Source organism: Felis catus, chromosome A2, assembly GCF_018350175.1.
Source record: "Felis catus isolate Fca126 chromosome A2, F.catus_Fca126_mat1.0, whole genome shotgun sequence".
NCBI classification, from domain to species: domain Eukaryota; kingdom Metazoa; phylum Chordata; class Mammalia; order Carnivora; family Felidae; genus Felis; species Felis catus.
The window spans coordinates 155,591,263-155,617,759 of record NC_058369.1 but is presented as its reverse complement, the minus strand read 5'-3'; the positions used below and the strand labels follow the sequence as shown (position 1 = coordinate 155,617,759).

Here is a 26,497-nt window from a genome sequence, read left to right as displayed (position 1 = left end):
CCCTGAGACTCAAGGGGCCAATGACCTGTGCAGAAGCATGACAAAAGGCAGCAAATTTCCTCAGTCTCCAGAGGCAGCCCCCCTGGTCCAGTAGGAGATTGACATGGCCTTCCTCCAGCCAAAAGCCAGCAGGAATCTCCACTTGGTTACTCCTCCTGGGATAGGGAGGAGGGAGAGCTGGATCCACCAGGAACATTCTATTGACACAGGGTTTTCAAGAACTAATAGCCCCAGGATATGTGGTATTTAAGGAGAAAGTAGTTGCATCTAGCACCCGGAGTTATTAACGGAGAATGGACAAACACCAACAACTCAGCTTATCTCTACTCAGCAGCCCAGGGACATTAGGGGGAGGTGTCCACTCTCAGCCATGCCTTCTGCTAGTGAGGACAGCAGTTCCTGACCATGGCTCTAGGCAGTCTCAGAAGGACACTGGGAAGGTGAATGAAATGTCCTCCTCCATTGGGTCTGACTCCCGAACAAGTCTTACCAGAAGAGGGGCTGCTCAAGGCTGTAGCACCACGTGGGGGGGATTCTAAGTTTCAACATCTGTAAGAAACTTAAGAGAGTCTTTTAAGAGACATTATCTCACTTAGTTCCCAAACAGCCTCTTTGGTTAAGGTTTCTGCCGTTGGAAGCCCTGATTATGCTCCAAAATGGGCTGGATCATGGACCAGGAGGAATTCAAGGAGGGGGGACCACAGGCTCCCCAGGACAAGCTCACGGGAGACCCCAACCCCACAGACAGGCCCCAGTCAGGGCCAGCCCAAGGAGGTGAACTTTCATCCAAGTAGCAAAGAATCTTTAGCAGGGGAAACCCAGACCTATTGTCACAATAACGCACCTCCAAGTCAATTAAACTCGACCATCAAGAGAGCCGTTAGCCACAGTGACCGTATTTAAAAGCTGGGGAGCTGGAAGAACGCCATTACTACCTGCACCCACCACCATCTCTGGGGTGCTAGAAAGAACACGAATGTGGGGTCACAAGATCTTGGTCCTTTACGACTTATCTGGCCTTCAACAAGTCACATAACCTCTGTGCACGTCCAGTCCCCCATCCATTAATATCAAGTTAACACAATAAAACTTAAACTCCCAAGCGTGTTGTGAAGATCAGGTGAAATAATGTACATGAAAGTGTCTTAAAACTAGAAAGGGCCACAACCACGTCAAGTATTACTTTGAAAGTACTTGGGAGACTTTGGACAACACATACAGTGGAGAAGCTGATCCTGCTTCTTCATTCTTCATCCAACCCAATCCTAGAAGAGATGTGCCCCATCTAGCTGCCTCAAAGATCTCCCTGTTCATTTATTCTGTGGTCGTTAAATCCCCCCCAGGTACCATGCATTGGACTACATGCTGGAGAGACAGCCTTCCTGTCCTCATGGAGCATGAATCCAGATAATTCCAACACTATCTGTTCCCACCTCCATTTTATGTTCTCAGTCTTTGTAAATCCTATCCTAGAAAGATCCCTTCTCCCAGGAGCAAACATAAACTGTCTCCTTCCCAGTCTAGATGAGCAGGTCTGAACATGGAACCCCACCCTGTGAGCTAATGAGTCACCTGTAACCAAGTCTACACCACTGTCCTGAGGCATGAAATTCAGCTGTCTCCCCATCCCATCATCTTGGCCCTTCGGAAACCTTTAATGTAGAAACTTGAGTCTCCTGGGAGACCAAACCTCAGTCTCAGCAGACCCACAGTCTTCCGAAGCCACTTTTGAAATAAATACACTAAATACCAAACCAATAAAGCAGAAGTTTATCTCCACCCCACAGGATGTGTTAGCCATGTCCATTATGGGGACTTGTAGCAGGTTAAATAGACACTCAAGTTGCAAAGACCTGGGTTTGAATCCTCACTTTGTCACCTGTGGGCCTTGAAGCTAATTATTTAGCTTAGTACCCCTTGAAGGTTCAATTTTTCACATTTATAAAGCTCAGATAACAATCCCTACCCCATAGTGATATTCAAATAATTAAATGTGATAATGTTGGTAAAGAATTTAATAGTGCTTGGCACTTAGAAGCACTCTATAAATGGTAGCCATTGTTATTTATAATTATAATAGTCATTACTATTGACATGCTCACAAAACAGCCCATTTCATTCTATGTGCCGTGATATCTCTACTGCTCTACGGGCAAACAGAGAAAGCAATGCTTCCACTGACTCCAGAGCAAATTATTTCCAACCATGGACCCCCACTCATCCTGCCTTTTTGGAAACACTAGCTCTCAACCCTGAGGTTAAGATATACTTATCCTTGGCTCAATAACCATGTGACCTGGTTGACGGACAAAATGAAAGAATAAATCAAAACCTAAAATATTTCATCGGCCCACTGGGCTCCATGTCTATTCATGCAAAATATTGCGTACACTTCCTCCCAGCAGCCCCTCTTCCTTTCCAGCTACAGTTTTTCCTCATCCTACTCCCCTGTCTGTGGTGCTTACACCTCCCTCTTCATGATGGCCAACTGCACTGTACGATTCCAGAACACCCAGCCTGACTGAACAGATTCCTGCAGCTGGCTCAGCAAGTGAAGTGAAGTGAAGTGAAGTGAAGTGAAGTGAAGTGAAGTAAAGAATGAACCTTGCCCAAAAAGAGGTCTGGCCTTTGCCCTGGGCTTCTGGGAGGAAATTCTCTAAGTCCTTGGAATGTAAGGCCCGATAGGAGTGGATGTCTTTGTTTGCCTGTGGCCTTTGATCATGCAGGATAGTATAATAATGTGATTTGGAGTTGTGGCTTTGGGTCATGGGGTATCAGCTCAACCTCAGGAGGAGCTGGATAGTGAGATTGATCACACGCTCAGGCAACCACGCCTATGTGATGGAGTCTGAATAAGAACTCTGAACACGAAGGCTCAGTGGACTTCCCTGGTTGACGGTACTCCTTGCATACTGTTGTACCCTTATGCCAAGAAAGTTACACTGCCCACGATCGCACAGGGACAGGAAGACTGGAAGCACCACGTTTGGAATTTTCCTGAACTCGGCCTTCTGTGCTACTTCCCTTGGCTGATTTTAATTTGTATACTTTCACAATAGTAAACCATAACAATGAACATAACAGCTTTCAGAACATTCTGAGTCTTTCTAGTGAGTTGATCAAAGCCAAGAGTGATCTTGGGGGACCCCAAACTTGCAGCTGGGGTCAGAAGTGAGAACAGTTGTGTGAGCTGTTCTTCTAACACTGCAGAGGCCATCGGGAGAATCCCTAAAGATGGGCAGTCAGGTCCCCATGTGCACAGTGGTCTCTCGAAAACTGAACAACCACATCCTTGGATCATTCTTCGTCATCAGAAGATGAACTTGGAAGCCTAAAATTGTTAACTCTACATTCATTCACAAGTCCTTGTTGGATCTCAATCCACACTCTGAGTTAATGAACATAGATGGACCTCTCAGCCTCCCCCGGTCCTCCGATGTCCATTAACAACATGGATGAGGTCCTGCCTCTGAAGCATTTGGGATTTCTAAGTCTGGCATCAGCAGTTACAGTACGTGGCAGACTGGAGGGGGTGTCCATCTGGAAGACCACATTTGGGAAACTGCCACCTGTGTTCACGTGCCTCTTCTGCCTGGAAAATGTCGCAGCCACTCTTCCACTGAGCCTGGTCCTCAACTCAAGGGAGGAAATTGGACAGAGGAAAGGAAAAAAAGAAGCCAGAGGAATGCTCAGGCAAGCCAGCGGCCAGTAAGCGTACCAGCCGTGGCAAGCTCTGAATCCTCAGGAAACACGCCCTTGTGAGGATGTCTTCCCCAGGCTTGCTGGGCATCCCCCTGCTGAGAAACAAAGTTCCTTTTCAAGCCGGTGCTGCTATCTGCAGTGGTTCAGTGTCCAGATAACCAGGGAGCAAGGAGATACATTGTCATGTCAAGGCTCACAGGGGAAATACAAGCAGAAGAAATGTCAGCATCTGGATACCGACGGACATGGAAAACCTCAAAAAACTCAAGAGAGAAAGAAAATGTATTTTGGCGATAATGGGACTAGAGTGGGCTGCGGCTGGCTGAATGCTATATTGGATCTCTACTAGCCACGGGATCCTTCTTTGTTAACCCTGAAGCCCAGCCACCTGCCCCACGAACGGGGAGCAGAAATAAGGGAACAAACTGGACCCCACATCTTTAAAATGAAGAGGTCTCAGGGCTGTATCAGTCACTTAAGCCTAATATTTGGATTTCCTTTAAATTGTATTGTCGTCAACGGCTGTTCAGGCTGAGTTGCTTAGACAGTAAATTCTGGTTCTAGCTGCCATTTCGCATTATGCTAATGTATGTGAGAAGCTGCCTCCCTGGATACCGTAGCAAATTGCCAGCTGAATCATAGAAATGCTGTCAACTTTTTTTTTTTTTTGCAAGTTTTCCATTTTTGCTTTGCTACTGTGTAGCCAGGAGAAACTGGGAGGTGAGCGGGAAATATATATATATATATATATATATATATATATATATATATATATATATAATGCATATATATATAATGCATATATATATTATACATATACATATACATACATGCATTATATATATATATATATATATATATATATATATATATATATATGCTTGCATCAAGCTTCCCCTGGATTGGTTTTGCCTCTTTGAGAAAGAGCTGTAGTTTTCTCCCTTGTTTCTAAAGCAGCCCACAGACATGCCTCCATCTTATTTGAAGTCATTTCATTGCCCAAATATCTGTGTCAGTTTCAGGAATCAGCCTTGAGAGCCAGCAGAGGGAGAAAGAGAGCACCAAACCGGATTTTCTACAGATTCCACTCAAAATCAAAGCCCGAACAAGTGGGAATTTGCTGAGCCCAAACAAACAAACAAACAAGCAAAAGGCAAAGCAAATGGATTCAGCAGAGGAGGCCACTTTTTAAAAGATGGTGAGGGTTCCAGGGTGGTGCAAACAGCTTTGGCTCACAAACGGGTTCCAGTTTGGGCACTGCCAGCTGTTCTCCCCGGGTGACCCTCTTTTCCCCCCTTCCCCCCACCCCAACCCAATCCTGCTCCAAACAGTTCCTTTGCCTGTAAATGAGAAGAGGGAACTGGTGGCCAGGAAGATCCCTTCAGCCTTAACATTCTAAGTCTGTATGGCTCTTTTCTGGTCTTAGCTACCTTCTAGACTATGGTTAACAACACCTTACTTTCTTGGACTCGGGTGCTGGACCTGATTGCCCAGCAAGATTGTTCCAGGTCCAAGAGCTAAGATTCTAAGACACCTGTGGCACAAAATAGTAATTTCTCCTATTGTCGGATGGTGGGAGAGACGGGTATGTGCAAGGGCGCGAGACGGCCGCAATAGAGAGTAGCAGGCTGGCACCCCCACGCTGGGGGCGGAGAAACAGAGGTATTCCTGAGTGCAAATTTTCAGTTCTAGGAGTTAGTCCTAGAGACCTGCCGTACCACTGAGATCCTGCAGTTCACAATATTGTATTGGAAAACTTACTGAGCGAATAGGTCACAAAATAACAACAAGAAGGCACGAGAACACTGTAGGAGGTGATGGAGAGGTTTATGGCATAGATGGTGGTGGTAGTTTCACGGGTGTATACTTACCTCCAAACTCATCAAGCTGTATACATGTAATACATACAGGCTTTTGCATGTCAATCATAACTCACAGTGGTTTAAAAAAAAGAAAAAGGCAAAGGAAAAATACAATGAAAAAAAGAGATAGCTGCAATAGACCTAGGACATGCTCCCCATGTCCCCAACCCTTTTGCACTGAACTCCACTTTCGTACTGCCTGTCCTGGGTCAGACCCCTGGAATGGCAGCGAGCACTTGTTTGGTATAGACTGCCTGTCCTGTGGCTTTGTCCGCTGTGGAACCACAACCCATTAACAATTCCGGCACTTGGGACCCTCCTCCCCAGCCCCACGTTTTTATCTCACCTGTCCCATTTCTAACCACATAAAAGTTCTACCCCTGCCCACTTTTCCTGCAGACAAAGATTCCTCTACCCCTGCTTGACCTCAGCCCTCACCTAGAATTTGACCAATTCAAGGGTACACACTCAAATGCCTTTGGGAGCCAATCAAGACTCCTGAAGGAGTGAGGTTGCCCAATGTAAGGAATAAGGAGAAGTAGGACCCTAGCGGCAAAGAATTGAGCGCATCCACCTCCCTCCCCTCATAAACAACACATTCACGTGGAAATTTTTACAATTTTATGTGCCCCAAACAAAACAATTATGCAGAAATTAGGCTCCACACTACCAGTTGTTGTTTTTTTTCTTTTTACTGCAAGCTCTCTGTTCATTAAATTCAGGTTTCTTTTTAAGTAAGGAATATACTTGCATGGAGAATTCACACTTCTTTCCAATGACTAAGACTGGATTGAATTACCATTATTATAAATGATCTTCTTTTAAGTTTAATAGATGCTAAAGCTTCCTTACCATATAGCCTGTGTTACCTTTTATTGACTAACTTAAGCCTAATATCTATAGCATTTCTGTGATTTTTTTTTCAATGGAAATACTCCTGAGAATAAAGTCAGACCTCCCGGGGTACCGCAAAGTGTAAAATTTCTCTGATGTCTCATGGCTTTATCTACAACAACAGGAAGTCTTCTTCGCAAATTTTGTATTCTATACTGTATCTGTTTATTAAGTGGAAAATGATGTTTAATTACTTATCACACACTTACCTCTTCACTACAAATCTTTAAGTGAAATGGACACTTCTGGATGATGCACCACTTTCCTCTCACCAGACCCCAGGTGGGAGCTGGGTTTCCCTCTGCTGCATAAACAGTAAGATTGGTTGACCACCTGACGCTGCTGTTCTACAGGAGAAGTAGGTTTGTTCATGAAATTGAAGGTTTGGAAGCCGTGGTCTGGTAACGGTTCTTCTACCCTTTTCCTGCGCCCAAACTCCCCAACAATCCCAAAGTCTTGTCAGAACAAACACCAAGCAAAGCACCCTAGTCCCTTCAAGGGTGGAGTCTGGACTTGTGTTACACAGATCCTCATGCTAACTTCCCCCTTGTTCCCCAGAATGACAGGGAGTCGGCTACAGTACCCCAGCCCTGTCCCTGGGGCCCTGGTACCATTGGCAGAGACTCTGACAAGTGCTGGGAAAATGAGAACACCGGGGTGGGGGGCGTGGTGCGGGGGGGGGGGGGGGGGGAACATCACGCTCCTGAAATTCATGTTCAAGATCAAGATCAGCTTTTGTATTAAATCCTACCTTCCCACTGACAACCCCCATTCCTCCCCTTCTTTCACGGATGCTTTTCAAAAGACAGCGGAGGTGAATATATGAACTTTAAGTTTCTCTGACGTCTACCTGGTGGCCACAGATTTGAAATACTCAGGGGATACAAAGGACTTTTCATAGTGTGAAGCACAAAATGGTCTCACATGGGTAAAGAGTGCCCCTTGACTCATTTTGTAGGTCTAGATTTTGATTTTTCAGCTGCCGTTAAAAATGGGGTCACCTTAACTTAGATTCTAGAAACTAAGAAGCGTGTAGAGTGAAGATCATAACTCAAATGATCTGTTCTTACCCCCTTTTGAATTCTTCTTGCCATAAACAAGCTTCTAATTCCAGGTGAGAAAGAAGCCAATGAAACAAGCCAGGGGGAAGGTGAGTGGCTTCTCCTGGGAACGTGTAAGGGTTTATCTCTGAAAGACATTTTCCCCACCCACACCCCCCACAACTGTGATGGGACCACCCCACGCTCAGATGCCAATCACTCAAGAGAGGTGCACTGCACTCTTAACAAAGCAGATTCATATAAACATCCTTCCTTCTAAGCAGAAATGCTCTTTTCTGCTTTACTAGTAGAATCCAGGTGAGCTCACTTCTGAAACCATTTGAAAGGCAAAAAAGCCAAACTCACAAACAAAATGTTGGAAGGGGGAAAAGAGGAAGAAACAGGTGGCCTAAGTTCCTTTATCAAAAAGGCTTAGAGGTGCCTGAGTGGCTCCGTCGGTTAAGCGTCCGACTTTGGCTCAGGTCATGATCTCACGGTTCGTGGGTTCGAGCCCCGCGTCGGGCTCTGTGCGGACGGCTCGGGGCCTGGAGCCTGCTTTGGATTCTGTGTCTCCTTCTCTCTCTGCCCCTCCCCCACTTGTGCTCTGTCTCTATCAAAAATAAATAAATGTAAAAAAAATTTTTTTTTAAGTCTTAGATCTTTACACCCTGGGTTTTATAATAGGAGAATAGGAGAATTCATTTCAAGGTGGGGTTGTAGGTCTCTAGCGTGAGGCACTATTCATTGCAGAGCATTCAAATATGAAGGGAAAATGTACATCTGACATGAAAATACAGAAACAGGAGCTCAACCAATAAATGTGTAACTTAAGGCGGTGTTTCCAGGGCATAGGTATTTTATATGCCAAGATCTACCTACTGCAAACACAAGCATGGTGCTGGGAAAGGCACAGACTTACAGATCCAATAGCGCAGGGAGGAGGAGAGAGCCTGGATCAGTCAGGACACAACAGCAAAGGGACAACACACTCAAAAGGGCTTAACTGAAGATTTTTAGGAAAGAACTGTACACAGTTTGGCACAGAATTAAAGGAGCCAGTAAAGATTGGTGATAAGTGGGAAGTTATATTTGCCCCAAGGTCTAAGGGGCGAGGGGGAAGGAACTGTACACGCAGGGAGTCTGGCAAGAGCCAGAGCTGTGGAAGAGGGCTGCCTGGCAGGACCCGTGCCTTGAAGGAACACAGCAAACGAAACCAGACGAATGCAGGGCAGGGGTGCGGTGCAGACGAGGACGGCCACCTCTTGCCTCTTGCCTCCTGGTTTTCCAGTCGTGCCTATTGGCCAAACTCAAATGGAAAGCCAAGAATAAGGGGGCACAGGTACTACAGTCCGGAGACATCAGCCTCCCAGGGCATGGAGAGTGAAGCCAGGGCAAATGGAGCCCTAGACTCCAGCAAAGAGCCCTAGACCGAGGGTCAGGACACCCGGTTCCAGCTGTGGCACACTGGCTTTGCGACTTTGGACGAGGCTCAACATATCTAGATTTCTAGGAAAGGACTGAGTAGATGGTTTCTCCGGGCTCTTTCAATTTTTACATCCTGTGGCCCTCATCCGGGAACTGTGTAGAACCAGGAGATCACACACGGCTACACGGTGGTTATCACAAGGCTTTAAAGCAGCACCCCTCAATCTCGGAAATACTCATTCTGTTTCCTAACCCACAAATCCAGATAGAGACCAACTCCATGGGAACAAAAATATGGGCCCAAGGAATCCTCACGTCTTGATTCTCAGCTTTATCATCAGAACTAATGTCACATCTTGACCGGTTTCCCTTTTGATTGTTGAAGAGTTCAGGATTTCACATGGTGGTCTCGTTCCTTTTGAGAACAAATCTGGACAGTGAAAGGAGATGAAGCATCCAGGGCCCCAGAGCCTCTGAAGCTGTGTGTGCGGGACAGAAGGTTCGCACGCGCCAAATGGGAAGACCACACTGGGATTCCAGTCCTCATCGCTGCGGACCAGCCTCTCCTATCTCCTATTTCCTATTTCCCACTCCTGCTCTTCTGCATCTTTCTTGTCTTGGTCTGACACCTGCCCCCTCGCCAGCCTAGAGGGGAGAGGAACCTACAGGATCAGAAGGTTCACACTCTTTGCCCCCCTGTGAATGGGCTTACCCACTTTCCCTCATCTCATTAGCTACTTCTGGTCATTTTGTTCTGTAGCTTGACAAAATCTTTCTCTTATTATCTCAAAGCAGTCTGGAAAAGGATACTAATATATATTAGAATCCTTTTTTTTTTTTTAAGCGTTAAGCAAATAGAGATCTTGAAGAAATTCCTTTCTCCTAAAATACAGGAATCCATGACAAAAGTAGCATCAAGCTGATTGAAATTTCACGGAGAAGAGACTTCCCTTGTATTTCAGGAATGGTGAAAGCGGCCGCCCCTCATATGACTTCTTGGGCGCCGCTGACATCCTCGGATGTAACACCCAGGGGAAACGGCCTGAGAGAAAAAGGCATTTGAAGGCCAAAGCTACTAAGAAGTCAAAGAAACGAAAGCCTGTTAACCTTGGACGGAGAACCTTGCATTGGGGCACTCTGTAGCAAACAAGTCCAAATCGGGGTAGATAAAATTAAGTTATACCCACAGTAATAAACGCTCTAATTTTGCTTTAGAAGTTTGCTCTGGAGTTATTACTGTCATTATTTTACTTGATAATTATGGCTTAACGTGTTAATAAATTTTACTTGTGCAATAATTTTGCAGGCTAAGTAGTTACCTGGGAACTCCGTATCATGCACCTAGTAGGTCCTGTCAATGAATGTTCACCGCAGGGTCTCAGCTACAGAACTTCGAAGCTATGACGGTGTCCTCCTCTTCCCTCGCCTCTCATACTCCCCTAATCCTGTCGAGCAGTGCCCTGCACCATCCGTTCCCAGACGCACATACTACGTGTTTTCCTGGACATCCATCCACATGTGTCATCCAGGATCCTCTGTCATTTTGAAAGTATCTCTAGGATTCCTGGGCAGTGTTCGCGTTTGCTTGCTTGCTTGTTTTTGCCTCTGGCATAGAATTTTCTGGGAAAGAAACTGCTTCCCCTTGGGGATCAAGGGACTCCCGTGCAAGTTAGACTGAGTGCCTCTTACCCATCGCCACATCCCAGTCCCTAGCACAGTCATGTGGCCCACAGAAGATGCCTGAAGATTGTTAAAGCAGAACTCTGTTTGTAGGTAAACTGAGCTTTGCTGGTCCCTTAGGGGAACACAAAATTGAATGCAAAGTAAACATCTCCGGAGGGAGCTTTCCTTTTTCACAGCCTGAGTTCTGAGAAATGTCCTCCCATTGCAAGGTGGGAAGGGAGGGGAGCAAAGACAATAAATGGACTTAAGTGTTTTCAGAAAGACTGTGGTGAGCACAGACCCACTCGGTCCTGTCGGATATGAAAACGGTTTGTCATGAATGATGAGGCGTGCTGGTCAGGGATCCGCTTGGGGGAGTTCTTCAAAGGTAGTCGGGAAAGAGAAGCTGATCGAGTGCACCTTGGGAGGGGGTGGAAGAGCCACATGTGGCCCGGTGCTCAGCAGGACCACTGACTGTGGAGAGGCTGACTGTGATAAATGTCAAGAAGCCTCGAGATGACTGAAGGCAGGCCGGCTCCTGCTTTGCCCCCACGAGTGCATCACACCCCCCCCCCCATTCTATCTATGCTCTCTCCTTTGAGCTCCGGGAACTGCATGGTTCTCTCTACTCCATGAGGCTCCCTTTCCTTAGCAGATTTCCTTCTGTTCTGTCCCAATGACACAAGAGTAGGTATGGTGTTGTGAGCGAAAGAGAGCACTCACAGATGCCGGGGCCACACCGTCCAGTTCAAATCCTTCCCCTGTCACTAGCTGCGTGACTCCGAACAAGTTACTTAACCCCTTCGTACTTCAATTTTCTTATCTATAAAATGGAACAATAGTACCTACCCCTAGAGTTAGTATGAAGATTCAATAAATGAATGCCTGAGTGCTGCAAAAGTGACCTGAGGCTCTACTAATCTGCCTAACAGACAGGATTCAGATGGAAAAGGAAAAGGAAGCAGGCCAGAAACCTGTCCCCAAAGTAGGAACGAGGCTGGGCTAGCAATATCAGGTACAGCAAATAAAAATGCAGGATACCCAGTCAAACCTGAATTTCAGATAAAGGATAAATACGCTTTTTTCTTCATTTTTTACATGTTTGTTTATTCTTGAGAGAGACGGAGTGCAAGCAGGGGAGGGGCAGAGAGCGAGAGGGAGGCAAATAATCTGAAGCAGGCCCAGCCTCCAAGCTGTCAGCACAGAGCCCGACGTGGGGCTTGAACTCACAAACCACGAGATCATGGTCAAATGCCAAAGTCAGATGCTTAACTGACTGAGCCACCCAGGCACCCCAGGGACAAATACATTTTTAGTATAAGTATGTCTCAAGCATTGTATGGGACATATTTCTACTGTAAACATTTTTGTCATTTACCTGAAATTCAGATTTAACTGGGCATCCTGTGTGTAATCTGGCAACTTTAACCCGGACATCAGGCTGTGAGGAGGGAACATTGGTCCCATAGGCTCTCCGTGTTCCTATTTCACACTTAATGATACGCTGGATTCCACCACAAGGCTGAAATGCTGGCGGCCAGGACCATACATCGGAGGCCTGCGAGGGATTCTTGAGGACGCTCAGAACTCTGAAGCACCTTCCAAACTCTGAAATTTCTCCTCCAATTATCCTGCCACCCAGTGTCCTTATTTGGATGAAGAATTCTTCCCTTCAGAGTTTCTAGACTCTATGTCACAATTCTAGAACACAGTCTCCCCTTCCTATGAGAGCTCCCAGCACTGCAGACTGCTCATGCTGGACCAGAGTGCTGGAGGGGGGTGGGGGGAGGTACCCCCAGAGAGCAGGGGTTCTGGAGTCAGCAACGGCTAGGTTCAAATCCTCGGTGCACCACTCACCGGCCATGTGACTCTCTGGACTCAGTTTCCACATACGTAAAACTGAGGTAGAAACTGCCATCTTGCAGGGTGTTCGACAGGACGGGCAGCAAGACATAAATTCAATATAAATTCCCAGGCATACAGCAGTTGCAAATAGTTGCTGAGCAAACAGTGGTTTGCTGTTATTACTAGTTTTACCGATGCCAGCCAGAAAATCTTTCGTTTTCAAAGTTTTATATCTTTAAAGTGAATTCATCTCTAACTACTTTGGCTCTGTAAGTTTCCAGTTTGTTTCCTTAAAGCAGAGAGTACCTACATTGAATTAATGCATCTCCACTAGAGTTTGCCTCTGAACGATTACATGGATATGTGACGGAGGTAAGTCTTGTACCAGATTTAATGGAACTACATGCAATTTGTTTTTACAATTCTGGTACTCTGAAAAGCATTTCCGGGGAAAAGACAGATCAGTATCCTCTGATGGGATGACAGAAGTTCCCACTTACGGCAGAGAAAAAGGAAGAGTAAGACTGGTCATATATTTCTTCCAGTTTTAACTCGGCCATCCAACATGATCCATCCAGTTTGTGGTCTGTCTCCTCCAGGAAGCCATCTCTGGTTACTGCATCACTTAATACTATTTAGCTTTCTCTGAATACCTAAGCACATAGGCTGCACCACAAAATGCCAGACAGATTTAGCCATTATTTTAAAGTTCTTTCATTTGAGTTGTTCTGGTCTCTCCATCCAGGTTATAATAAGCTCCTGGAGAACGAATGTCATTCCAAATACCCTTCTGTAGATTCAAAAACACCTTGCACCACACTGAGCCTGATAAACACTTGCTGAAATCATGAATGAAAAATCCGCCACTTGGTATCATGTAGAGAAATGGGTCACTAACCTGTAAGTATTTTTCAATTCCATCTGACTCGGGGAACAATAAATATTTGATGATATGATTTGATTTGAACTAAAATAAGCATGGCTCCAGTGGGATAAACTATCAACAAAAGGACAAAAGTTGTTGTTCCTCCCCAGAGGCCTAGGAGGACCCAGATTCTTACTCAGAATCATCCCTTCAGAAACAATTTGAACAAATTAGTTAAGCCTAAGCTAGACAGGCTCTTGTGAGCCCCTAGAAACCTCCAGAAGCTAGAGGTTTAATCAGAATTTAGGGGGAAAAAATCCAAAGGATCATTTCCTAAACTCTTATTCCCGCTCCTACCCCAAACCATTTTCCAGTCTGATCATGGCTCTCCCAACAGTGCCTGTTTATATAACGGAAGCTGATTTACATCTGATACCACGTGATCACATTTCCATTATAGACCATAATGAAATTCACTGGACGACTTACACAACGGAAAGAATACGGACTTGGGAATTGGAAGTGAACCTACTCATAGCTTGATGATTCTCTTGTCTTGATTTCAGTTGCAAAATCTATAGACATTCCCAAATAACGTAGAGCTCCGTCAGGGGAGCTGGTTTACGTGTGCAGTGTGGTTGTGTCTAAGCTTGGGGACATGCAAAAACACATGAGCATTATTTGCAGAAACGAGAGAGTCTACAGGAGAGGGTTCTCAGAAGGGAAGGAAAATCGGTTTGAGACCTCGATGATCCCTCTACATGCTGTAAACTCAATAGGCTCTCAGAGACTTGGTTGTTGTGTTTTTTCTATCTTGTAAAATGTACTTGAAAGAAGATTCAACCTCTGTAGCAAACATTTAACATCCAGGCCTCTGAGCAAAATTACCTACAAGTGTAGAATGAGCAAAGCTCTATCCACAAAAGTCCTTTAGTCTACTCCAGAAGGAGTAGACTGGACTTTCCACGGCACGGATTTTCCTCCCTTTATTGGGCCCACACGCCAGGAAAGCTCCTTGCCCTTGACCACTAGACAGGATGCTTTTCTGCTTTCCTTCTACTGCTCTGGTCTCCCTTCTCAGTGCCCTTTGCTGACTCCCTCCTCCCCCTGAGTGCGAGCTCTGTGCCCTTCATATGGCTCTGCTCTCGCTCTCCCCCTCTATTTAGGAAACGTAATCCTATTTTAGGACCTCACCATCACTTCTACTCTGTAAGTCTCAAATCTGTATTCCTCGCTGGGTTTTTCATCTGCGCTCCAGTTCAGGTGCCTGTGAGGTTCTCCGCCTAGACAGATCCTCGTCACAAACCAGAGGCCCCCAACAGAAACCACAATCACCATTCTCGATACTCCAATAGCCTATGTTCAGTCACCGAAACACAAAAAGCCTAAAGCCATTCATTTGTTCATTCAACAATGACTTACGTGTGTCTCTTATTTCCTAGATCCTCCTATTAACCACAACCTAAACTTCAACTCAACTTATTCCTACTCAAAACACTACCTTCTGGGACACCTGGCTGGCTCAGTCAGTGCAGCATGCCACTCCTGATCTCAAGAGTTGTGAGATCGAGCCCCAGGCTGGGCATAGAGATTACTTTCAAAATAAAACCCTTAAAAACAAACAAACAAACGAAAAAACAAACTACCTTCCTTCCTTTCTCTCCACATGCCTCATGAGAATTATCTCCAGACTCCACTGAGTCCTAAATCACCTCCCTTCTTTGGATGTCTGAAGCATTTATTGATTATATTACCATGTGGGCACTTAATACAACAATGCCTTGGACTCTTAACTGTTTCACGCAGATAGTTTATACATCTCCAAGTATGTTAGAAGCTTCTGGATGACAGGAACTGTGTTTATGGATTTTTTTTTTTAAGTATCTCCCTATCCTGGCACATAAGTGAGTAAGTGACCTCTATAAAGTGTGTATTTCAGGGCCTGGCACCAAATACGAGCCTGAAAACGTAAGCTTAAAAATAAGTAGATACTCAATAAACACTTGGCAAACTGACTAAGAACGAACTGTGTGAAACGCTCCCAAGACATCAGTGTGCCAGGCCCTAATTGGTATTTACTGGCGGGTACATTTTTGAGTCTTGACAAGCCATGCAAAAACAACTCACAGACTTGAATTATTTGGGGAGTGAAAACGGAACATGGGACTACGTTAGCTACGATTTCCTTCCTTCTTCCCGTCACTTCTAATAATGTAAATGTTTGGCTTAACATCACATCTGTAAGCGGGTACCTAGCTGGCACCGGGGATGAAAGTGCCCCCCTAGCTGGCCGGAGCTGACTGGGTGGCTCGGTTGGTTGAGCATCTGAGTCTTGATTTCTGCTCAGGTCATGATCTCACGGTTTGTAAGATCGAGCCCCTCAGCGGGGCCGGAGCCGTGAACACGGGGCCTGCTGAGAACTCTCTCTCTCTCTCTCCCCCCCACCTTGCACCTCCCCAGCTTGCACATGTGCATGCTCTCTCTCGCTCTCTCAAAATAAACTTTAAAAAGAAAGTCAGAAAAGTGCATGTGGACTCATGGGCCATCATGGTGGAGGAACCACAGGGAGAGCAGCCGAATTTGACAATGAGGAAGTAAGCTGACGCCCAGGGAGACAGTGACTTGCCCAAGGTCACACATCAACTGGCCCAAGTTAACCTTGAGGGACCTACCTCACTTCCTCCCACCCTCCAGCCCAGCTGACCTCCCCTCGGCCTCTGAATGTCTCCCATCCATGCGAGGGTGCTTTGTTATTTCTTCCATGGCAACCGTAACCTCACAAAGCAGAGCTGAACTCCTCCACCCCTTGCAAGGACAGAAGGGCTGAGAGATTTCTATATTGTCGGGGTTTTTTTAATCTCAAACAGAAGTTAATTGTCGGGTTCAGACCAAAAAGAGCCAGTGACACCTCACCCCCAGCAGCCCTCTCAGCAAAACTCAACACAGCCCGGAGTGCCTAGCTGACCTCAGATGGATTTAGAAGCAGGGTTATTTTTTCCCCTTTGTTAGTCAGTGACACCCCCCTCCCCCTCCAAGAAAAAGAAATCAATCAAGGGTCACAGGGATTTGCTCATTTCGGTTTTCTTAGATTTTATGGTAGAGTGAGTGAAAAATCTAAGCTGTCTCCCATTGTTTCATTACCAGAAATTCAAAAATATTCAATATAAAAAAGAATTTTTAAAAAATAGGTGGGGCAACAGAGGATTTTTAGGGCAGTGTAACTACTCTATACAACAGCATAATGATGGATAGTGTCATTAGACATTTGCCCAAACCCACAGAACGTACAACACCAGGAGTGAACCCTAAGGTCAACTGCGGACTCTGGGTAATTATGGGTCCGTGTAGGTTCATGGGAGGGTAACAAATGGGCCACTCTGGGGCAGGTGTCCCTAAGGGGGGGACGCTATGCACATATGGGGGTAGGGCATATGTGGGAAATCCCTGGACCCTCCACGCAATTTTGCTGGGAACCTAAAACTGCTCTAAAAAACAAAATCGATTAAAAAAAAATACAGACTCTGTGACAAAGAAAGTCAGATATGAAAGGAGAACAGGAAGAAGCAAAAAAGCTGGACAAGGGGGAGATGGAAAGCAGTATCTGACAGGCAGGAAATAAAATCCAAGGCCCCTGAAGGGTAGAGAAGCAGCAATTCTGATCCCAGAGAGACAGACTCGGGAAAGTAGCTCATGAAAACACAGAGACACATACACACACCACACGCTGAAAACAAACACACAGGGGTGCCTGGGTGGCTCAGTCGGTTAAGTGTCCGACTTCAGCTCAGGTCATGGTCTCACAGTTCATGAATTCAAGCTCCACATCGGGCTCTGTACTGACAGCTCAGAGCCTGGAGCCTGCTTTGGATTCTGTTGCCTCCCTCTCGCTCTGCCCCTCCCCTGCTCTCTCGCTCTCTTTTTCTCTCTCTCAAAACTAAGTAAACAGAAAGAAAAGAAAGAAAGAAAGAAAGAAAGAAAGAAAGAAAGAAAGAAAGAAAGAAAGAAAGAAAGAAACACAAACTTGACAATAGCCACTCAGACACATTGCAGTCATCACTATAAAGTCCTATTTCTACCATGTTCTTTTCAATTCAACCATACCTTATGATATTCTAAAGCAGTCACTGAGCATTTCAACCATGGCTGCTAGGACTGAGACAGTGAACTTTTTATTTGACATAATTTCAGTTAAACTTAAGTCTATATCTAAAAATGAAAGCGACGTAAGTGGTTCTCCACTAAACACAACTTTACTCAGTAGGACTACTTTTCACTTTGCTTCAAGGTCAAATCGATTCATTCTTTGCTGATAAACTAGTTTTATTAGTATGGATGTGAATATTTTTTAAAAAACTGATTTGGGGAGGGAGTTACTCATTTTAGTTATTAAAAAACTTTTAAGTAGGTTTGGAACAACGTGAATATATAAATCTACATTTTCCACTGTAAATTTTATGAACTGCAGATATAAATCAAGTATTTCTGATGAAAATTTAGCACCGAAATTCAGAGGTGTTCTAAGTATAAAATACCCACCAAATTTTGAAGACTTAATTTTTAAAAATGTAAAGTAACTCATTTATTGTTTACACTGATCAGCTATTGAAATAAGAGTATTTGGAGTATATAGGGTTAAATGATATCCATCATTAAATTTAATATCACCTGTTTATTTCCACTTTTTTTAATGTGGCTACCAGAAAATTTTAAATTAGGTATGTGGCTCATATCACATTTCTTTTGGACATCACTGTTCTTTTATTTTTTTATTATTATTTTTTTAACGTTTATTTATTTTTTGAGAGACAGAGAGACAGCGTGAGCGAGGGAGGAGCAGAGACAGAGGGAGACACAGAATCTGAAGGAGGCTCCAGGCTCTGAGCTGTCAGCACGGAGCCCGACACAGGGCTTGAACCCACGAACTGTGGGATCATGACCCAAACCAAAGTCGGACACTTAACCAGCTGAGCCACCCAGGCGCCCCTTGCCCAAAATATTCTTAGAAGTAAAATTCTTACAAAAAATCTTGTCTTCATTTACAACAGAGAAAATCATTGACTTTCTACTTTGGGAAAGTGCTTTTGGGAAAGAGAGAACAGTATGTTCGGCTTTTGAGGCCTAATATCCAGTTATCTTGGGACTTGAAAGTATTTATGCTAATATTAAGTTCAGGTTGTCGCTACTTTGTTGTTCTTGTTTTTCAGTTAATTATAAACTATATCACTCTGGAAACTTGCCCCAAAGTCCAGGTGACCCCGAGCTGAAAACTGACCATGTAGATTTAGAAGCTAAATCAGTAAACACTATAGCAGAAACTTAGAGGCTTCTAGAAGGAAGGTGCCTACCCTGAATAACTGCCTTAGTATGGCACACCCGAAAAAGATCCAATCCTGTGCTTTGGACATACTTTTGAATAATAATGGTAACGAATTTGAATTATTGGCTGCCTAATTCCCCTCAAAATTTTTTTCACTTTTGGGGCACCTGGGTGGCTCAGTTGGTTAAGCGTCTGACTCCTGATTTCAGCTTATGATTCATGAGATGGAGCCCTGCATCGGACTCTGTGCTGACAGCACGGAGACTGCTGGGGATTCTCTCTCCCTCTCTGCCCTTTCCCTGCTCACACACACGCTTGCTTGCTCGCTTGCTCTCTCAATCTCTCTCTCTCAAAATAAAGAAACATTGGAAAAAAAATTTTTTGCCATTTTTTTCATTGCAGAGGGAGGAGGATAATGGAATTCATAGCAGAAATTGCATTCTAAAGCTGCCAATACAAATAGTAGCCACGAACGACACGTCCTACTGAGCACTGTAAATCTGGCTCGTCCAAATGCAGGCTCTAAAACTTACACTGGATTTCAAAGACCTAGCACCAGAAAATTAAAACCAGCTTATTAAAATTGTTTTATACTGATTATATGCAGAAGCAAAATTCTGACTATATTAGGTTTAGAAAAACTCTTATCATTAAGGTTAATTTCTTCTGGTTCTTTTGAAAAAAAAAAAATGGCAAAATTTAAACCTGTGGCTCACATTTGTGGCTCACGTTATAGTTCTATTGGGACAGTGCTGTTCTCAAGTGACCAACTTCAGCTCCCTAAAAGCAGAAGGGAAATGGCCCACATTCACTCCTGCAGCAGGTGAGGAGGTCATTGGTGTTCTGGAGCGGGACTCCCAAGTCCTATGGATGAGCCTTCCCCCCCCTGCATCCTGGGCTCCCCCTGATGTAGAGGCTAGAACCATAAAGAAAGCCATTCTGTTGTTGGAAACCACCAACACACCCCTAGTGGTGAACACCTTTCAGAATGTAGATGTTCAGAGGCTCTCACTGCCCCCTGCAGTGGATGCTGTGGGACTCCAGCAAGATCCCCTTACAGCAGGGAGGCACCACGTGGTCACCTAGCTGCCCTGGTGACACCAGTTCCTAGGGAGAAGTGCCTTTGACCAATGGGAGCCGCCTCATCCAAGGTAGACCCTTTCCAAACAGTCCCTTGCACCCAATGACAGGGCCATGTGGAGGCACAAAGGCCTAGACCCTGGCCTCAATTTGGGACACTCTGAAGGGCTACCTTAGACCCATAGTTCCCTGTGCCATTGACAAAGGCCTCTGTTGCAACTCCATTACCATCTAGCTGTTCCTGCTGCCCAATCCTGCTTCCCACCCTCCCTCACACCGCACCTCCCAAAAAATTCCCTATGTACAAACTTCCGTCCCAAAGTTAGTGTTCCCCCAAAATTCATATACTGGAACCCTAATCTGCAATGTGATGGTATTTGGAGAAGGGGACTTTGGGAGATAATTATGTCATGAGAGTGGAGCCCCATGATGGGATTAGCACTCTTCGAAGACAGGAGAGATCGTTTCCTCTCTCTGCCCTCTGCCATATGGGGGCACAGCGAGAAGATGGCCATCCTCAAACCAGGAACTGGGCCCTCACCGGACCAGATCGGCAGACACCTTAATCTTGAACTTCCAGCCTCCGAAACTGTGAGAAAATAAACATGTGTGGTTGAAGCCACACAGTTTATGGTATTTTTGTTACAGCGGCCTGAACTAAGAGAGCCTGCTCCCCAGTAGGCCCACCTAGAACATCCCCAGAAGTGAAGAAAACATTACGGAGAAAGTATACTGCGTGCACACGCGTGACACCCAAATGCACGGTCTAGGAATGAAGTCAGGATATTTGGGTCAGCCACATACAAAAAAGCCGAGCTGCTACCAGCTCCTGAACAGGCTCTCTCAGTTGTGCTTATTGTCAAACATCCATCAGTCTCCGCTTTGTCGTGCACAGAAAAGAAATCCTGACACCCAAGGGCTAACCTACACCCGTACGACTGGTCATCTCACCTAGTTAGAGCCCTGTACTAATAAGTCCAGAGATAGAGGCTTCAGCTATCCCAAAGGGGCCAATTAATTTCATAGTGTTCTTGACCACAAACCATACCCCCCTCACCACACAGACCCCGAGCAGCACGCACAACTGTGGGTCTCCAAGTCGGTGCATGGGAACAAGGGCCTCAACCGACACACGCGGTGACCAGGTCAGGTAACTCACACAGGTGCACGCAGGCAGCGGCTGCCCAGCCACTTTTTTCTGCCACCTGCCTGGGTTCACATAGTGCTTCCATCATGAAGAGGAGGCGTTTTCCTCCCAGAGGTGGCTCTCGTGGATTCCTGGCCTCTGCTTGTTTTCCCTTTCTCTGGAACGTCAGCTCCCTCCCTGGTCCACAATGACCCGGACACTTCGGTCAACAATGGCCCGGACACTTCCGTTCAGCGGCACAGGTGTTTTTCCTACGCTCACACGCGTGCTTTCCCCTTCCCTCCCACCTTCCCCTTTGATCTCCTGCACCTCATTGCTGTAGCTTCTCAAACTCAGGAGGGGTTCCATCAGAGAGGCTGAGGAACCTTTCCATGCTCTCTCCCTCTCAATATGAACCCTTCCTGAGATCCTGAGATCAGAGCTCCTGCCATCCTGTTCCTCCCCACACTCCTGGGGACTTCTGGGTGGGGGTGTTTGCTTGGCTTGCATCCCAGAGAACATTTGGAAGCCGGAACCAGAGAGCCTCGCTGCAGCTCCAATCAGCTTCTCTCGTGCTCAGCCAGTTCAACTCTTGCCGGTGATTGAACAGAGAAAAATCTCTCTTGTGTTCTTCTGTTTGCTCTCATTAGAAAACCAAACAGAAGGCAAGCTTAGGGAACATCACACACCTAGGACCTGGAAGGCTGAGCTAGATCCTGAAGCAGAAAAACAATGTGTGCGTAGGGGAGAATGGAAGCTTCCAAGGGCAACCACCACACCCATCCTGCTCAGAGTGGCTCTCCAGACTTCGAAAGCCACCCAACAATTTCTTAACGCTCAGTAAAGAAGTATAAAGAGCAGGAGGACCTTCTCCATCATGGGCCCCAAGGAAGTGTGGGGACTGAAATACATAGACAACCGACTTGGCATTAACCTCAGAGGTTTTAGAGGGTTTTTTGAGTTTTGCTTTTGGTAACCATTTTTTTTTTTTTTTTAATCCTTGGCTAGCCTGTGCATCACAAACACTTTGAGCACTTTTTAAATTTTTTTAAATCTTTATTTTTGAGAGAGAGAGAGAGAATGAGAATGAGCAGGGGAGGGGCAGAGAGAGAGGGAGACACAGAATCCGAAGCAGACTCCAGGCTCCGAGCTGGTAACACAGAGCCTGACATGGGGCTCAAACCCACAAACCGCGAGATCATGACCTGAGCCAAAGTCAGACGCTCAACCAACTGAGCCACCCAGGCGCCCCACACACTTTGAGCATTTTATCCTCAACATCCTTAAGTTTCTCTGGGCCTCCTTATTACTAAAATGATAAAGTTTGATTAGATGAGCTCAGATGTCACCACTATCTATAAAACTCCACGATGAAATTAATAAGTTAAAAATGAATGCTTTTACTGATGGTTATAAATTCCATTCTGTCTACATATGGGCTGAGAGTACATCGCATAATTTACATCTGACTGTACTTTACTGGAAACTAAAGTTCAAAAGGGAATAAGAACCACGAGTAGCTTTTTCTAGCCTACTGTGGACGCTGCCACGCGGGCACAGAAACCATCCTTCAAGCCAGCATTCTGTGCCAACCAAGAAACCCTTATTAACATATTTCTGACCACAATAAATCAGAAAGCTTTAGCCAAGGATTCTGCATTTGGTAGAAGTTATTCCCAGCTTCATGAAAAATCAACCACAGATGAAGACGTGCAACTAGAAGTCCATTTGGCACAGAAACACTCCAGAACAGTCTAACCAGCATTATTGTAATAATTAATATTAATACATAATTAATGTAAATATTAAAATGAAAATTGGTAAGCCTTCTTTTATACAGTCTTGGAACTGGGTGGCATGTGTTCAGGGAGCGCCAACTCATTTGAATATTTGCCTAATTAGGAAGGTAAATCTGTTGCTCCTGCTGCCAGAAATCACACCGTGCATTTCAAAGCCAAATATAAATGCCTTTTGCATCACCCACTGTTCTGGATTATTCACCTCCCACGTCTGTCCCTCCAGTAGCAGAGACAAAGCAGAACTGACCACACGGTCTCTTCTCGGTCTGTCTTCCGCTCTCTCACCGGGGCTCGGCTCTGCCATACAGAACCGAGTGCAGATGGCACACAACTATTTTGAGGGCAGAGGGTAGGAGATGACACGAAGAACAAAAGGGTTTCCTTAACTCAAGCGTGGGGAAATATAATGGTCATGCAAACCGCTGGACCAGGTTTTGTGTCTCGAGGATGTGGTCCTAAGTGATCCTGATGGAAATGTCTCAGGGCTACACTGGACAAAGAAAACCCTGATGTCCCTGAGTTTTACCCCTCCTTCCTCTCTCCTCCCACCATAAAGCCTTGTGCATTCTCCGTTCTAGCCACACGGGACTCCCCACCGCCGCCCAGACATCTCACCGGCCTCCATGTCTCCAAGACTTTCCTCAAGCTGCTGCATGGGTCTAGAAAGTCTTTGTTTCCTATATCTGCCTGGGAAGTTCTAGCCATTCCCCTCAAGGTCCTATTTGAATACTACCCCCACCTCCAAAACTCACCAGATCATCCCAACTTCATCCTGTGTGCCCTTTACTGAAGTAATTTATGTACGAATATACACACAGCATAAATTGTAACAGAGGACCGAGGCAGCATCTTATTCATATTTCAACCCCCACAATGCACGTTGCAGGCTTCATACAGAACTGTGGGTCCACAAGAGGCAGGCTGCAGAAAGGGTTACTGCCCCTTGCTGCCATCTAGACCAGACATTTCTTGGGACCAGTGCTCCTCAGGAGACAAACACCCTATGCCCTGGGCGGGGGCGGGGGGGGACTGTTCCATCGTCAGGCAGCACATAGGAATAATCTTCAGAGCTGGTTAAAATGCCAAGTCCTAGACTCTGCTTATGATTTTGATTCAGTAGTTTGAACTGGCAAGGCAAGAATTTAGTTTGTTTTGGGGTTTTTTTGCAAGCCCACTCAGATGGGCCTGGTACTGGTGGCCCTGGGATCACAATTCGGGAATTCTGCCCTGGGGAATACTTCAGGTGGGAGACACAGATGCACACGAAGTGAACCAAGACTCAAAGAAGTTGAACTAAGCTCTGCCAATTTGTCACAAAGGAGAAGTACTTTTCGGTGGAGAACTCACAGGGATACGTGTAACTCCCAACATCCTTTTGACCAGCAAAAGGTATTAAGTCAAAGTGTTCCGGGCTTGCCAAACACTGAGCTCCCTAGAAGCATCTGTGTGGCAAGAGGCTAAGACCCTTCCCTGACAGAACACATACTCAGGGGGACACGGGAATCCCAAAACCCACAAGTCAAACTTCCAACGTCTGTCTGTGCTGAGACACAGAGGAACCGCTGAGAAGGACCAGCCTGAAACGGAGCAAAAGCTACAATGGACCATCACCTTGAGAAACGTTTCCAGGGTTAATATGGAAAACAGGAAAACTTCTTCCTCAGAACGGAGTCTGCCCAGCTGAGAGCAATGTCAAATCTACCCGCCACAATTCTGAGCCCACACCATCATGCTTTAGGCCAACGCTGTCCCCAACAATTTCACTCTCATGCTTTTCACCTTTTTAATTTTTTTTTAAAGTTTTATTAATTTACAGCACAGGAGGGTCAGAGAGAAGGAGAGAGAGAATGCCTCCGTGCTGTTGGCACAGAGCCTGATGCGAGGCTTCAACTCACGAACCGTGATATCACAATCTGAGCAGAAATCAAGAGTCAGACGCTTAACCAACTGAGCCACCCAGGTGCCCCTCAACTTTTTTTAATATGATTTGTTTATTTTTGAGGGGGAGTGGGGAGAGGGAGGGAGGGAGGGGGAGAGGGAGGGAGGGAGGGAGAGAGAGAGAGAGAATCCCAAGCAGGTTCTGAGCTGACAGCACAAACTGTGAGATCATGACCTGAGCCCAAACCAAGAATCGGATGCTCAACCCACAGATCCACCCAGGTGCACCTCAACTCCTTTTAATTAATTAAATGTTCTTCATGCCTACTGTCTGCCAGACATCACACTAAATACTGGGATTAAAACATGAGTAAGACGTGATCCTTGCCCCAGAGAGGCACTGCAGTAAACAACCGTAATGGAAAGTAGAAAGCGTGCTGAGAGCAATACATGCAGGAGGGTCACCCAACCCTGGACAGAGAGGAAGGCTGAGACCTGATCTCAGAATCGACGGACTCCTCCAGGATTACCGCACCCGAATCAACACTCTCTCCCTCCCTCTCCTCCAAGTTACCGAAGAACTCTCCAACCCAGGGAACGGACATCCTCTATTTCCCCCTGGTTCTAAGGGAGGGCAGCTTACGGCTGTACCCGGATGAACTCCCCAAATTTTCTCAACTAGGCCATGAAGTTCCCATGACCAGCTTGCTGCTTCCCAGGGTTTGGTGGATCCCCAAGGGCCTCAGAGAAAGAGGTTCAGGGCCCCTGCTGGGCCTACCCACTGTGAAAGGCAGACAGCTGGAGATCCATGACCACCACAGGGCTGGGGAAACCTTCCCGGAAGGAGAAGGAGGAACTGAAGTTATAAAAGGACCAAGTCGGGAAGGTGGTCCCCTAAGTTGACACGAGTTAACTGGTGCTATGTTCACACTCCTCCTTTTATTTTCACTAAGAATTAAGTTGAATGGAAAAGCAATGCTCACTAGAGCGTGTGGTCAGTGACCTGAAGCACCACCAGCCACCTGATGGTGGGAGACCAGCCGCTGTGTGCCTCCCACCCAATATATAGGGACTGAAAGGGCTCTTCCTGCCTCCTAGGAGCAGGCCTGGCTTCTGTCTCCAGAGGGGGATGCTGCAGAAGAGGGAGGTACCAGGTCTCGTACCAAAAAAAAAAAAAAAAAAAAAAAAGGGAAGAAAGAAATGGCTGGTACTGGGTGCAGAATTATTTCACTAAGCAAGTGTTTATTTATATGACACATCAGCAATTTGTGACATTCTGAGTAACTGCAATCGCTGATTACATTAACGGATCACCTCTAGAAAAGAAATCTATACTTTTGTACAAATTGCAAAATGTAGATAAATGCCAAACTTTCTTCGCAGCCCTTTTGTTCTCTCCTTGAGCTCAGAGTTAGAGCTGTGGGTCAGGCTGGCCAAATCACTGCAAAGCAGCCACACACCTGAACGAGTGCTGTCCATTCATTCAACAAATACGCACTAAGCAAGCGCCTTGCCTTCTCTGTACGTACCAGCTCCGCTCTAGGCGCTGGAGATACCAGATGTGAACAAAACAAGGTTTCATTCCTCTTGGCATTTCCCCAAGTATCAACCGACTCCAAGAGCCATAAAATGCCAATGTTACCGAACCCATTTAAGCTACTGGACTTCGTTTTCTGAGCACCCATTAGGGCTTTGTGCGTCCAATCCAGAAGCTGTCAACCTCTTTAGCCCAGAGAAAGAAACACTAAAAGAGGAAGCAAAGGATTAAATCAGGGGTAGAGGGGGAGGGAGTGGCAGGTTGAAGGGGGGGAGGGACTAGAAAAGGAGCCCTTGGCCAAGTGGCACACGTACTGAAGGGATTAATTTGGACGGGAAAGAAGAAGAAAATAGGAAAGTAAAGACAAAGAAAATGAAGACAGAACTTGAAAAATGAGAAGCACAAATGGCTAATAACCATTCAACCCTTCTCATGATTGCAGAAATGAAATTTTCAAAAATGAGT

At 45.8% G+C, this 26,497-nt stretch overlaps 1 protein-coding gene and 1 long non-coding RNA gene across 3 annotated transcripts in view; one reads left to right on the top strand and one right to left on the bottom strand.

Annotated features, from left to right (window-relative positions):
- The window catches only part of TMEM178B (transmembrane protein 178B), a 359,499-nt gene that overhangs the window by 197,099 nt on the left and 135,903 nt on the right, over positions 1 to 26,497 (bottom strand). The gene's annotated exons all lie outside the window — the stretch shown is intronic.
- On the top strand, positions 12,318 to 16,214 carry LOC109497654. The gene is made up of 3 exons (XR_002154006.3): positions 12,318 to 12,802; positions 13,176 to 13,330; positions 14,738 to 16,214. It is a non-coding gene; the product is annotated as an uncharacterized LOC109497654 (long non-coding RNA).